The sequence below is a fragment of the Crocodylus porosus genome, unplaced genomic scaffold (genome assembly GCF_001723895.1).
Source record: "Crocodylus porosus isolate Cpor-Errol unplaced genomic scaffold, CroPor_comp1, whole genome shotgun sequence".
Classification (NCBI taxonomy): domain Eukaryota; kingdom Metazoa; phylum Chordata; order Crocodylia; family Crocodylidae; genus Crocodylus; species Crocodylus porosus.
The window spans coordinates 220302877-220318298 of record NW_017728886.1 but is presented as its reverse complement, the minus strand read 5'-3'; the positions used below and the strand labels follow the sequence as shown (position 1 = coordinate 220318298).

At 40.9% G+C, this 15422-nt stretch overlaps 1 long non-coding RNA gene across 1 annotated transcript; it reads left to right on the top strand.

Moving 5' to 3' along the window:
• Positions 1-3506: 3506 nt before the first annotated feature.
• On the top strand, positions 3507-12825 carry LOC109319845. Its single transcript, XR_002103644.1, has 2 exons — positions 3507-4030; positions 11718-12825. It is a non-coding gene; the product is annotated as an uncharacterized LOC109319845 (long non-coding RNA).
• The last annotated feature ends 2597 nt before the right edge of the window (positions 12826-15422 follow it).

Genomic DNA, 15422 nt, shown 5'->3' with positions numbered 1-15422 from the left:
ACAGAAGCCAGAAAATGTGTATACTTACACTCTTCTTGGCCCCCACTGTTATGAAGATGCATGTAACTTCTCTGCTACCACAATACAAGAACTGAGCTGCACCTGACTGTAACCATAGGGAGGGGCAGAGAGAATCAGGAAACAGCTGTTCTATTTGGCACATTTCCCTTGAAAATTGGCATGTTATTGTTCTGGGCATCAGACACTCCCCATCTGTGACTGAGGCACTCCCTAGAGGGATCTGTATTTCTAGAGGGCCAGCTAGATGTTAGCATTGCAGGGATGGATGGAAGACAGGCTCATTGCTGCAGGATGCTCTCCTGTTATTGAAAGCCACATGCCTTCCCAGATCTACTGAGATGGTGCCACAGAACAAAGTTACACATATTTTCATAACTTTCCTTTTGCACTATTTTACCTGGAAAATGGAGTGTATGGGCTTCAGTTACTCATTATTAATAACAATATTATTGTGGTTACTGCTTGTTTAAATTAGAGCCGAGGAGAGTCCAAGAAGCACTGATACAATACAAAGCTTTCATTCAAATAAACTAGTACCACCTAGGGAGGAGGAAATTCAGCCCTATGCAGAGGGCCCAGGCATAGAGTATGCACTGAGTTCCCATTTGCTGAATTCCCAAAATAAAGCCTGTGAAAAACCATGGCAGTGCTATGCTCGTGTATGGCCCATCTGCAAAAAGGGGTGTTTTTTTCTTAGAACAAAAAAACTTATATCTGGACCACTTGAAACAGCAGGCCTCTGTGATCTGTGGCCTATTGCAGAACTTCAGATCCTAGTGGTGGTGTAAAAGGAAACTCAGTCTCCAACCAGGGATGAGGCAGCTATAAGATTTTAAAATGCTCTTTCATGGCTGAAATGTTGAAGTTTAAAGGTAATGGTGAAAGGCCTGTAGGGTTTACCTACACCTCCTAACTCTTGCGTTCTGCTCGTTTCTCTGGATGGAGCCAGAGATACCTCTTTCCATGCTTGCTACATTGTAAATACAGAAGGGATCATTGTGGGTAGGCATGCTGCTTATGGCTGGAACTGGTATGGTATATAGGATAATCTCAATGTTCATTTTTTCTCCTAAACTTGCAGTTCCTGGAGTCAGAGAATCTTAGTTCTCATTTTCTTTAAAAATGTTAGAAGTAGAATCAGGAATGGAAGGGACCTTGCATGAGGGATCAGATGAAGACGTTTCAAAACATAACATCACCTATAACTTCTGTCTGCGCAACCTGCCAGCCTCAAGTTGTTTTCAGAATGAGAGGGGGAAAGGGAGCAGAGGAAGTTGGCCTGGGGGGTTTTCAGCCCTGGCTAGAGGGTGGGGCAGGTGAACTGGAGCCCTGCTTAAGTGGGCGAGGGAGAGGCTCCAATTCACCCACCCGACCCTGCAGTGTTGGCTGGGGAAGCCCTAGAACAAGCTCCACCTACTCCTTTCCCCCCTCCTATTCTGAAACTGGGACAGGCTGGGAAAGAAGAGGGGCTGTTGCTAGAAGAAACTGACTGCAGGCTCCCAGCCAGCAGCTAGATTCTCCTCCCCCTGGAACCAACACTGAATTTAAATAAATTTTGCTGCAGTTTAAATAGGGTTACTATATTTCCAGGTCCAAAAAAGAGGACGCTTGTCATGCGAGGGGGTGGGGAGGGGAGAGGCAGTGACATGCCAGTGCTCTGCCCCTCACTGCCAAGCCACAACCCCTCCCCCCCAAGCTCTGCTGCTGCCCCTCACTCCCAACCCACCGACCCCCAGCTCTGCCAGTGTCCCTGACTCCCAAACTGCAGTACCCTGCCACCCTGGGCCATGATGGTGCCCCTCATTCCTGATCTACAACCCCCCCACCCCCACTGGAGCCCCTTACTCCAGACCCACAGCCCCCTGGTGCTGCCAGTGCCCCATGCTCCCAATTCACATCCCCGCCCCAGTGTTCCTCACTCCCAAGACAGGCCCCCAGCCCTGCCAGTGCCCTTCACTTCCGACCTGCAGCCCTCTGGCCCCCCAGCCCTGCCAGAGGGGCCCCAGCTGTCCCTGTCCTAACTGGGCCAAGGTACGATGGCTCCAATTCATGCAGGCAGTGACAGTGTGTCTGGTCTCAGCACAGGCTAGAAGGAAAAGGAGGGGAGGTTTCTGGCACCCTCTGCCCTGGGTTGGGGCTGCCACGCCATGCCAGGCAGCCTGGCCATGGCCCCGTTCCTCCCCCAGCAGCATCTCCTGGCCACTCAGCCCCTGCAAGCATAGGCACCAGCCCCTGCACTACCAGCCAGCCACAGAGTTCCCTGCTGCCCTCAAAGAGCACCCCCCCCCCCACTTTCCCCCACTGGACAGGAAGGCAACCCGCTACCACCCCTGCCCCATCACAGCCCTAGGCCCCACCCAATGTCCAGGATTTTGCTTTGATCCACTGGTGGGAGAAGGGGGAGGGCGATGGGAGGCAGTAGGGAGCACCATATAGGTCTGCGCACACCTCCACAGTTGCAGGCAGGTACATCTCTGATTGCCCTCCCCCTGCTCCTACAAGTGGAGTAAAGCAAAATGCCAGACACTTGATCAGATTTAAAACCCCCCCCACCAGGATGGAGTTCAGAGGGCTCAAAAAGAGCACACGTCTGGGAACATATAGTAACCTTAGTTTAAACCTACTGCCTTGTGTCCTGCCCTGTGTGGCAAGAGAACAATTCCCCCCCCAACCTTTTTATGGCAGCCTTTCAAATATTTGAAAACTGCTATCATGTCCCCCCTTAATCTCCTTTTTGCTAGACTAAACACATCTAGTTCTCTCAACCTCTCCCCCTTCATCTTGCATTCTACCCCTTTTATTATCTTTGTCATGTGCCTTTGGATCATCTCCAGTATCTCTGCATCCTTGAAAAAACCTAGGAGTGTTTCACATAAAAAGTTTCTCTTTGTCTTTTTAAACCACGTCATGTTTAAGGCAGATTCATGATTTGGGAGGCCCGATTCATTTTGAATGAGTGAGGTTGGAAGGACTGTCAGAGTCACAAGAGCAGTTTTAAAATTAAAATGGCAGAAAAGGTTATGCCACAAAGGAGAGGAAGTTTGAAGTGGAACCTTGAAACACCACCTGCAATATTTACATTTTGTATTTTAAATTTTTAATAGCAGCTGCTGTTTAATAAATCTTTGATTTATAAAAACAGTGGGTAAACATTCTCCAACAAGATTTCTAGTAACAATACAACAGCCTGCCTTCAAGCCACACCACTCTGGCAATAGTATGGAAAGCAACCACCTGTGACAGAGATCACTATGGCTACTGATTTATGCAAACAACTTGTTTTACATTAGCTTGTCCTCTCCTGACTCCCACCACTCTTTGTTTATTCCTGAGGATTGCCAGCCCCAAGCATTCAAGAATCATGAGTCAAGTGCCAGAAAATGCGATTAAAACACCCTCATGATTTTTAAGCCAGAGAGTTACTTTTCTTTTTATTAGTCTTCTGATTTCTGAGCCTTCAGGATGCACCTGGCTCACACTTTCAAGATCTCTGTGCTACCAAAAGAGAGCTTGCATTTTTTTTTTAAATGAAAGTTGAGATTCTCATTCAATTCATTGACTCCAGTACTTGAAACCCCAAGGGAAAACATAAAACCAAATATGAGATTTACAATAACACATGCAGGACTTGGCAACACTGTTGTTGTGCATGACCTACAACTAGATTGTGAGACGATGAAGGGACCATCTGGGCTGCATTTTTGTGCTGTACAAAGACAGTGTACATAGAAATAATTAGCATTAGAAATTAGAAAAAAATCTGCATTAGAAATAAATTATAGAATATATTTTGAAATTGCAATTTTAGCCATACATGAGATGAGACCACTGCTGTTATTAATGAGCAGTGAGCATGGGTGTTGGAAATACCAGAAATGTATTACTATCTGACCCTGTAAACAAGAGATTTCTTAACCAAACATTGTAAACAAGAGAGCAGGCCAAGAAGATGACCAGTATCCAGCCAAAAATCACTATTCAAGCAGGAAAATTGTTGCAGAAAATGAAGGTAGCGTTCTCAATTTGTCCTCGACTCCTATCAGACAAAATCCCTTTAAGCCAACCCTATCACAAACACACTGCTTTGCTGCTTAGGGGTTTACTGTTGTTGTTTTATTTGACATGTGTGCGTGCATGCATGTGCGTGCACACACACACACACACACACACTTTCTAACCGTTGCCCTCAGACATTCTGCATGCACCACTCCCACAACTAGTTTGACAAGGCAGCAGTCACCAAGTCACACTTCTCCGGTTACTTCAGCCTCTTAGCTCTTATCTACTCACTAACTGTTACTAGTCATTGCTCTCTCAGTTCTCTATACAAAGCAACTGTTCTGTAAAGAACATAAAAATTCAAAATTACCCAGTGGTGCTTACGGTGAGTTGGCAGTCTCTGTACACCCAGTGTTACAGTAGAACTCACTCTTCTCTTCTCCGAGGTAGAAAAGGGAAGATTTAGAGCAGCTTGCTGCATTTGGAAAAGCTGCCTGGAGGCACAAGTTCCTCTAACTTTATTAGAGTTAGATGCCATTTTGTAGTACAAATGGGGACCTTAACTATGCTTTAAAAGTGAGTTGAAGTTGCACAATATTTTGGTGCAATTATGAAAATGAACTGCTGTCTAATCTGTACTACAAAATGGAGTTGTAGTATCAGTTAGGACAGTGGCTCTCAACCATTTTTATACCTGGACCCATTTGTAAAAATTGATGGCCAGTCCCTGCCCAGTGCCTCTCTCCTGACCTGCTGCCCTGCCACCCCTACGCCCAAGCCCCCCAATATATATGGCAGGGGAAGTGTATGTGGGCTGGGGGTGGGCCAACAGCCTCTTGCAAGCTGGAACTGCCAGCCTACAAGGGAAAAGCCATGGTTTCCCATATTTTTATCCTTTAAAGGAGAATCCATTTTTAAAGTTTGTTCATGACCCTTTTCGTATATTCTTGCAACCCGCTTTTGGGTTATGACCCATGGGTTGAGAAACACTAAGTTAGGAGACTGGTCTGAACATTGATTCTGATTAGGTTGTCTGAGGTATTTAACGTGTTGTGTGGGACCAGGGAACAGGAAAGGGGATGGAAACAGAGGTCAGCTGGGAGGAATAAAGCACATTTTGTTATACTACATATGTTTCTCCGCCAAGGGTTGCAGGAATAATAGCTGAAAACCTATCATAACTTAGCACCTCAATGCACATACGCAGTGAACTAGTGCTGGGCTGTGCAAACAACTATAAAAATACCTACACTTAGATCTTCTGTTTCTAGATGACCTCCCTGTTCCTACTCCACAGCCTCACATCCTCTTTACACAGATGCACTTTTTTTAGTCTACTTTTTAGCCGTGTTACTGACCTCTCTGCACAGAGACTGACCCCTGTCGTTCTTTGTCCTTCCTCATGCACTTTTGTAGGCAGCTGTTCTCAGCACAAAATGTTTGCAGGGCAGCCTATGCCTGGTTGACACTGCAATCCTTTCGATCTATCACGGTTAAAATGTGGAGTCTGTGCTGCATACTAGTTATCCTGCATAATTTTCTTTTTAGACTAAAGCATAAGCTTCCTACTTGTGTGAAGCTCAAGTAGGTTGGAAATTAGAAAACAAACAAGCAAAGATACAATTCAAGGTAAATAACAGATCCAGAAATCAGCAAGAACTGGCCATAAATCTTAATAGTCATGAACCTTTCAGGCTGCTATAAATAATTAAACTAAATTGAGGTTCTATTTTTATATTTTACAAAACACTCATAAAACATGTCACATTGGGCATTACAATATACACTCAAAAACTACTTGGAAAAAAAGGTGTAACATGATTAGAATAACCTCCCATACAGTATTGATTAGCTATAAATATTTAAAGACATAATACATTGCCACATTGATTTTTTTAAGGCTGAAAATGCTATGAAGAAAGAATATAGAGTCTGACTATACAGAAACCCCCCCCAACTTAGTTCTGGAGAAGACCTGAGACTAGTGGCAGAGAGATGGTGTTTAATAGATGAGAACAAACACACGAGGCATGCTTAGTGGTTTAAAATTTTGACTGAGTAAACAAGGACTTCCTGCAAAAGCATTAGCAGGTTCTTTTGTTGGTTTCGGATTTGAGAGTCCATTTACCAATTTTAAAGGCTAAAAACAAATGGATTGCTTTGAATTGGGTATATTGTGGGTGGGTTGTCCACAAGTTTCCTGATGCAGATCTGCCTTCTCCTTATTTATTAGTGCTGCAGTTGGGCATCTTTACAAAGCACTTTACAGACAATTTGTAATCCTCAAATAAGTTCTATGATGCGTGCAGGTGAACGTAAGTTTATTAGTTTCAACTTCACTGTATTTGTGAGCCATCTTTAATCATGCCTTCCCTTGAAATGTGGGCAAAGTATCTCTCATCACAGTAGTGTAATTAAGGCAAGGTGACTGGGACAGAACCCTGGGCATCAACTTGGGAGGCACTGAGGGAAAATGGAAAAAAATAACGTCTTCTGCCATAGCACATGTCCATGATGGTGGCACTGGCAGCCACTGCTACCCTGGACACCCTGCTGCTGTTATGTCTCTGTCACCTCATATGTAATCTACTTAACTCAGGTAACCATAGCAGAAGACATGATAGTACAGGGTTCTGTGAAGGTTGACTCAAGGACCTTGAACATGTACTGTGACCACCAATGCTCATGCTACCATATCTTCATTGCTGTTATTAAGAAACCCCAGTGCTGAAATAGCATGAGATTTTAAGTATGTTTAGGCTGCAAGTGCAGAGTCTAGTTTTGGGCAGCACACCTCATCAACAAATGAGAAGTCTATTGGACAGCAACAAAAAGATTAGAGGCCTACAAAAAACGGCTTCTGAGGAAAGGTTGGAAGAGCTGGGATGATTTATTCTGGAGAAAAGAAGATTCCTTAATAGTTATAAAAAAGGATGGTGATAGACTATTTTCTTTGACTGCAGGGGACAAGACAAAGAATAACCATTTTAAAATTGCAACAGGGGAAATTTAGGTTGCATATTAGGAAGAATTTTGATGGTGGTTAAGTATTGGAACAGATTCTAAAGAGATTGGATCTTCTCCATCCTTGGAAAACCAGGTTAGATAAACACTTAAGAAATGGCTTGGATAGGAATAATCATGCATTGAGAAAGTGGTTGGTTGGATTAGATGAGCTCTTGAGATCCTTTCCAATCTCCCTTTTGTATGATTACCTGTGCTAGGTATGGGTGCAGTTTTCCTTGCAGTATAGGCATATGTCCAGGTAGAAGGCTTAAATGATATGCCTAAAACCACAGATGAAGTCCTCTCAAAGTCAAAATTGTAACAAAGGAGCTTCTAACTTCCATTCTAGTTTACTTAAAAAGAAAGAAAGAAAACTCCTGCTATTCCAAAATTGGGTTCTCAAGCATGTCACTTGTGTCCAACTGTATGGTAGTTTTATGGTATGAAGAACTCCAGAAACTATCAATATTATTTTACTGTGACCATTTTGAGGATTTGGATCAGGGGCAACATTAACTCTTTTATATGGACAGTTTAAATTAAAAACACTTGATCCATGTAGAATCACCCTTTACAAACAACATTTAAGCCACTGTTGACAAAATAGGGGAAAACAAATATTGGGGAAAACAAAGAGTGAGATTAAGGCTCAGCCTGGTCAAAGTGGCAAGTAGTTTTGGGGATGGCCAGCTATAACCACTTTAGGTCCAATCCCAGAGGTGGATAATTCTACAAGTAGAGCAACTCCCCACTTTAAGTAAATCTAGTGACGTACCTTTTTAATAAAAAACAGTCATGTTAATATTTAATCTCCCTTGAAATGCAATTAATTCATGAATAATTGTTTTTTAGATGGGAGCAGGACCCTTAGCAGGAAATACCAGCTGACACAAATGACTTTGTTGAGTTTAAGCTTAAACCGCTTGATTAAATTTTAAAATTACAGAACTGGAATTGAAGCTTCAGTGGAACTGTCATCATCATGAGGTTGTTTGTTTAGAGCTCAGAGTAGCACTGACAGACGGCCATGGTCATTTTCCAGTTAGAAAAGTACATGCAGGCACTCCGATCTTGAACACAGCTATGCATACACTTAACTTTATGCAAGCAAGCAGTCAATGGGGTAAACATTTGAAGGACAGAAACCTAAATCTGATCTTGGTGACAATGCTGCCTCTTGTCTATACTGAAGCATCTTTATAGCATGAACAGGAAAGGAAGATACTGATATTTAAGGTTATACTGCTTTATGCAATAGCATAGATAAAAGCTGCTGATAGTGCCCTAGTTAGCTTCAAACTTATTTGCTCCAATAATGAATGCATTGTTAAATGTTAAGAGAAAGAGCCACTGGTTTTCCCTTGCAAAGAACTTGGCAGCTCATAAATAAAGCATGAGAAAAACAAAGGAAGTAAAACTATGCCAGCCCCCAAAGCACCTTAAGGTTCATTGAGCTGTCAGAAGGATTTTCCCAGAGAAGAGAACAACTCACTCGCATAAAACAAGCAGCAGTGAAGCAATTTACACTTTCCTCATTCATTCTTGCCAATATAATCTTTCCACTGGGCTGTATTTTAATGTGTCACAAACCTTGAAAATGTCAACAATCATGTATCTGGTAGGTTCTGATTAGGTCAGTAACTTTGAATAAATATTTAGCAATTCTAACTTCACTAGTAGAGACTCAGGGTATGTAACAGATAATTAAATACTGGAATCAAAAAGATGTCGCATAGCATCTCTCAAGGTGAAGGTCAGGGTGTCTAAGGAGTTTGCTGTTGCTATACTAGGAAGCATTTATTCTGACAATAATGTTAAAAAATTACTTCTTGCCTTCCTCATAATACAATATATATATTTTGGAATATATTACAGTACATCAGGCTTGTCAAAGATCCAGCACATGGAGCTGTTTCACGCAGCTGATGGGGCACCTGAAGGGGCCTCACATTTGGGGTGGGGTAAATGGAGGTGGAACCCTCTTGGAGATGCATTTCAGCAGGGGGGTAAGCAAGCAATGGCTGCAGTAGTCCCTGCACTGCTGCTTGCCATGCCATTGGGGGTGGATCTGGATCTAGGCTCTGTGGACCCTGAAGCATAGCAGTCAGCTATTTCTGACTAAACAAGATCTGCAACACTTCTATGGCTGTGTCTAGCAGAGAGAAAAACTGATAATACAACATTGATTTCTCCATTTAGTTTTTTCAGCTATTAGCGCAAATTTTTGAAGAGACCATTTGCAGTATGCACACATGCCTTTGGCCTCTTATCGCTTAATACTATGAAGTGCTGGGCACCTGCTAAGTGATCACAACTGCCACTGAGGCACAGGGATACAAAAGGGCATGCTGGCCCTCAAAGCACTGAGTCCTTGAAGAAAGTGCGCAAAACAAAGATTTTAGATTTCAGCGTAGCTATTACCAATGGCCCTGTAGCAACCCAGTTCCCTACAGTGGCACATGGAAGTTTAGCTATAGGGAGGCATGCTCTGTCTGTGTTACACCACATAAACCACATTAGCTGCTGACTGCAGCAAAGGACAGAACTAAAAAAAAAAAAAAGCTTGGCTAACTCTATTCCAAGCCTGCTGTTCTGAACTTCAGCAGGTTGGCAGTATGAACAGCTCTTTTAGCTCCTTCTCCTTTTGGCTTGTCATTAAGCCTGAAGTCTGCCACATACTATATTTGTTTGTAATGAAACCCAAAAGGAAGACAAGTTTCACTTACCAATTTACTGCATGAAAAGAAAGGAGAAATAACCACCTTTTTTCCTTCTACCAAACCCAAAGTGGCATTTTTAGCAATGTAAGAGATTACGATCATGAAGAAATATGACTGAAGTATGCCAGAAATCAGCTATTTTGACCCTCCATTCAAAGCTATTCATGGAGGCTACCCTTTTTATTCCCATATGATTTAATTCACATTGGGCACATCTACACGTGTATTAATGTTCCTTTTCTAATGTGCATTAAATTTAGTACCTCCAATGTGAGGTATTAAATTAATATACATTAGGCTGTACGAATGTATAGTTGCACATTTGCATGCTTTTTAGTGACACTTAAAGCAGTAGACTATTTAGTAGACACTTAAAGCAGTAGACTATTTTATTGTGCGTTAGCATAAAGCCACTGTTTAAGTAACATTTTAAATGCACAGTAAAACAGTCTACTGCATATTAAAGTGCACCTGTAGACATGCCCACTAAGACTCTGAATAGACATGAGTGTATGCCTCTATCAATCCTTTCCAGGATTGGAGGCCCCAACAACTAAAATTCAGTTTGCAGAGACTGTTCAAAGGGAAAGCACAAGAGAGATATTATAAACGTTATATAAATAATGTGCAAGAGATGCATCAGTGGAAAGCCTTACCGAGCAACGAAAAAGACTCTGTGAAAGACTTCCTTATGCTCATGAGGAGGTGTCTTTATTATTTTATGGGCAGAAATATCTTTATGACTACTCATATTGTATCAAATTCTGAATCATACAGTTTTGCAGGTATTGTTCTAGCTTCCAGAAAGAAAACTACCATTTATACAATTTTAAAAAAATGATTACATCATGTTATGAACCAGGCCAGCTGGCATGACAACCACCTGCTGATGTCACACATACATATATGCTAACACCCCACTGGCTTCAGTTTTGTTAACCCATGGGCGGTGATCTGGAACTATTCTTTCCAGACATTATGCTAGATAAACTCAACAAAAGTTGGATACACAAGCGTCTCACACAGCACAATAAGTATTTATGCACATCATATAAACAACCTAGGTATAAAAGTGCCCACTAAGTATAAAGGAGTTCCTACTTGAAGGTCCACATTAACTGAGGATTTCCCTGACAGTAACAGAATACCTATGCCTTTGGCCTTCTACACTTAATTAGATATATAGTAAATAAGAGTCACAAAGCTGAATTCTCCTTGAGGGTGAAAAGTAATACACAGTGGATGCTGCTGCCCTTTTGGTTCAAGTGCTTAGCCAAAAGCGTGGGCCGTTGTGGGTTGCACAAATCAGAAAAATTGGGAATGGAGTCAGGCATTACTTGGATGCAATCCTGTTGTATACATTCTTTGTAAAACAAAGTCCCACTTCTTGGGGGGTTGGGAGAAAGGAAGGAGTTAACCCATAAGATTTCAAGGCCTCTTTCAACCAGCACTCAGCTCCAAAAGCACCCCTAGGATCTCTCAAGGTTGCACTTCCAGCGAGTCTCCAGGCTGTGCTTTTTTACTTTCTTGCAGTCACCCTCTGATCTTTTTACTACTTTTCCTTGTAGACAAACCTTACAAAATGATAAGCCACCAGAAATTCCTCTGCCAACATGCTTCTTTGTTTAGGGTGGTGACATGTGCCTATCTCTGGGTAGAAGCTGCTGTTGCTTTATGGAGGACCTAATGCTTTGTTAGAACTGCCTTAAAAATGAAAAAATAGTAGTTGCACCATCTTGTTTTAATTAAATATAACCCAATGCTTAACAGTGTAACCAAGCTTTCTTTTTTTTAAAGTTAAAACTGGCCTCAGGTTGTGTTGTCATTCTTTGTTTTGTTTCTTAGCTTTTAACCCTAGCCTCTTCTTAGCATAAGCACTGATGCTTTTCATCACCCTTCCAGTGACAAGTTCACATGACCTCAAACAATTACATAATTTTTAAATGTTTACTCTTAATTTTTCATTTGTAGGAATTGCAGTTAGAAATTAATAATCCCCAGCTGAAACTTGGACGGAAAGAGAGCCACACAGAGGTTTTAGAAGCAGAAAAATCAAGCTATACATAGATGTCTACAAACCTTGTCATTAAAGAATCATTTTGGGACCATCCTAAAAATAAAGTAAATCATCAGGAGATAATTTTTATTTTTGCAAATAAGTTATAGAAAAGGATAAAGTAGAACAGTTGTTTAAAAATAAGCCATCACAGAAAAAGGTGTACACAAATACTGCACAAAAAAGTTCTTGTCATAACAATCTTGCAATCCAAATGCAATAGATAATTTTTCCTGGTATTGACAAAGCAAAATTGTTTCTCACTACCTTGTTTTAATAATTAGTGCAATTGAACGGGTGTTGGACATATCCTAACCACACAGATGCAACTTTCTGAAAACAATACTAATCCCTGTCTACAAAAACTAGCAACTAAATTTGAATGCTTAAATAGATGACTTTATGGAGTTTTTAATTATTGTTGCAAACTGGCGCTGAACATAGCTTTCTTATTCTAACTCCTATCAGTTAAGCTGTGTTCAGCACTGGTTCAGTTCCCCACCATTGCCAATGCCTGAGTACATTTTCTTAAAGCTGATAGCGTTCAGGAAAGCATGAAGGACAAGAAATAGGATCATAGTTGCTTAGTTTTGACATGTGCACACTAAGTTCTACACATTTCATACCAGGCTGATAAAAATCAGCTTACTATTTAAGGACTATACAAAAGAGGTTCTTAGGGAGAATTTGAAGGTAAGTGGTAGTTTGAGAGGTCATTCCAGAAAAGAATTATTAATTCATTCAAAATTTTAAAAAAAGCACTATATAATTTGAGCATTCTAGTAAAGAAGTTCTCAGAACTCTGTGTAAAAGATACTGATTTTAATATATACAACTATGATCTGAATACAGATGCAAATAATAGAGAAAAATTACTATTAATGGAGGATGTTACAAAACTTAAGAAAATGAGTGATATCTCCATTGAAGACACTGCACAGAAAAAGAACTGGAAAGAATCCAGCAAGAACTACAGAAAACCATGAATTATGTGAAAGAAAGAGAGCATCATGCCCATCTTTTAGAAACTTCAATAGCTTTTTTCATAGAGTTTTATGCATGAGACACTCAGACCCTTAAAGATGAAAAATAGGAAAAATTTGTTAACTCATCTAACTTAGTCCTTAGGATTGTTCTCTAGCCAGCATAGTTGAAAAATGGCTTTTAGGAGACTTTTTTCATCATATCCCTTTGGAAGAAGACTTACACTATATTGATAGGATCTTTCAGGAAGTTTAACTAATATACTAAGATGTCAGTGGACCTTTAAGGGCATCAATGAAAGTTCACAACTTTTGACAATCAGGAGATTAAAACCATCATGAGTCAGCATAGCACCTCAAATTCTGCTGGACAGTCCTCCAGATAATAGACATGCAACCATCTAAGAAGAATGGTGGTATTTAAGTGCCTGTGTACTGAAGTCCTGCTGAACAAATCTACCTTTTGGCTCTCTGAATCTTGGACAACTATGACTGAGATCAGAGACTAAACTTTCTTAAATGCGTTATAAAAGTTAGGTGGAAGAATCTGAAACAATTTTGTTTTGGGTAACAGTTGCTTTGAAATCGTCCTGCCCCCCAAAATAACTGATTACAGAAGTGAACCTGTACCAGCACTTAAACTAGAAAAAAAATAGTGAAAGAGGAAGCTTCTGCCACAGACACGGGCAGACAGAGTGAGGGACATGTTGTTAAAAACTAAATCAGCCACTTAAATGATCAAAATCTGAATCAAGTTAGGGCTAACCTCTGTGGCTAATTACAGACAGTCAAAAAGCCCAAGGATGAATTGATTCAATCTTTACAGGTTAGTCTAAGCTGCATTGGTTGAACTGATAAGCAACTGTACAGAACCCCACTTCTGATGCCTATAAATACAGCCACATGCCTGTAGTGGCTCAAGCCAGAAGCCAGGGGTGCTAGAGCACACCTCTCTGCATAGCTGGAGCAGACAGCTTGGGCCAAGGCTAGCCCACTACCCTCCGGTGGAGTTCCAAAGCATCCTGGGATGCTGGGGGATAAAGTTAACTTAAATCTGGAGGGGGATCTGTGACAGAAGTGCAATAAACCTACTTAACCTAGATCAGTTAAGTCTGATACTACATCCATCCAGTTCATCACAAACTGGTTTCAGCCATTTTGAAAGCTATTTATATGCACTGAACTTCTGTTGTGTTACCGATTTGAACAAGTTTTCAATCACTTATAGCAGTTTGTGTGTAATTTCTGTCCCTAACCTATGAGAGCTTTAAATTGTACTCTTTTTCCTTGAATGTTAACATCCTTCTCATGAGCAAGATTAACTTCAAGACTGTTGTATTATGTGGTTTGCAAGCACAGGAAAGAAAACCTTGACGTTTAGCTTTTGAGAGAACTCTACAGAAGATTCCATACCTACAGAAAATTAATCCTGTTCATATGCCTACATATCAGATTCATCAAAATAGAAGCTACAAAATAGATTTCACTGTTTTCTGAAGAACATTTTTAACAAACAGATCCCATTTCAAAGTGTTTAAACAACCTAATATTGCTAACGCATCTTAGGTAAACTCATGAGAAATCTTTCAAAATGTTGATGTTACTATAGAATTGGGAGAGTTCATGCCATACAGAACCCACTCCATTTCCAAATAAGTTATTCTAATAGGTAATTGCTTTCACTGTAAAAATAAATAGTGCAAGTAAATTGTTGGGCTCCAATTTCTTCTCTTAATTTAAGCTTATGTTTCTAGCCTTTGGATTTTTCTATACTTGTTTTGTTAGAGACCTCAGTTCTCAATGATCACACCTGTAATTCAATTGGAAGAAAATCCAAAACAGAACCAGATAATTATAGATAAATGGGAAGAGTGGCTTATCATGTATTACCAAATACTATAAGTAAAACTAGACCAGGATATCTGCAAAATGTTTTCGCAGTAAAAAAAAACTTGGAACTTTTTGGTTATTTCCAGAGTTTATGAAACTTTGTATAAAACACTTCATCATGCCACACTTTGTTCACAAGCAGTATTATAACCAAGTAAAAGGACTGTAAGCCCACGTAATTTGTGGCTGTACTATACAAACTGCCTGTGAGCTTCATTATGGCATAGGTCAGCAGTCATCGATGTTTCCAAGCTATGGGCTGGAACAACCTAGCTTGGGTCTGAGGCTGATGTTCCAACCTGGCTTTTGCTTTTCCCTGCTCCCATTTCAACCTCCCTAACCCATCTGCCATTCCTTACTGCCTGGCCCTGGCAAAGCTTCTTCTTGCTAAAGTCTGGTCCTTCCCAGACAAGATGTAGTGGCTCCACAGGCTATATAATGCCAAACCATTTATTTATTAATTGCTACCTGTTGTTTAGTTTAACCATAAACACTGTCATATCTGTTTCCCTTCCCTGGCTTGCTGAATGGAAACGCTACTAAAATATTAGTTTTTATGGTTTAAGAAAATCCACATCTGCACAATTCCTCACAGTAACCATTATCGTGGCTTTTCTATTGCATGTGTGCTTCAAGTAAGCTTAGCAGTGGTGCTTAACCTACCTGGGGTCCCACACATGGTGCATGACTGCAGAGCAACCCTGTGCACCCCAGGTCTGGCTGCAGGTACTCAGGGCCATGTCATCT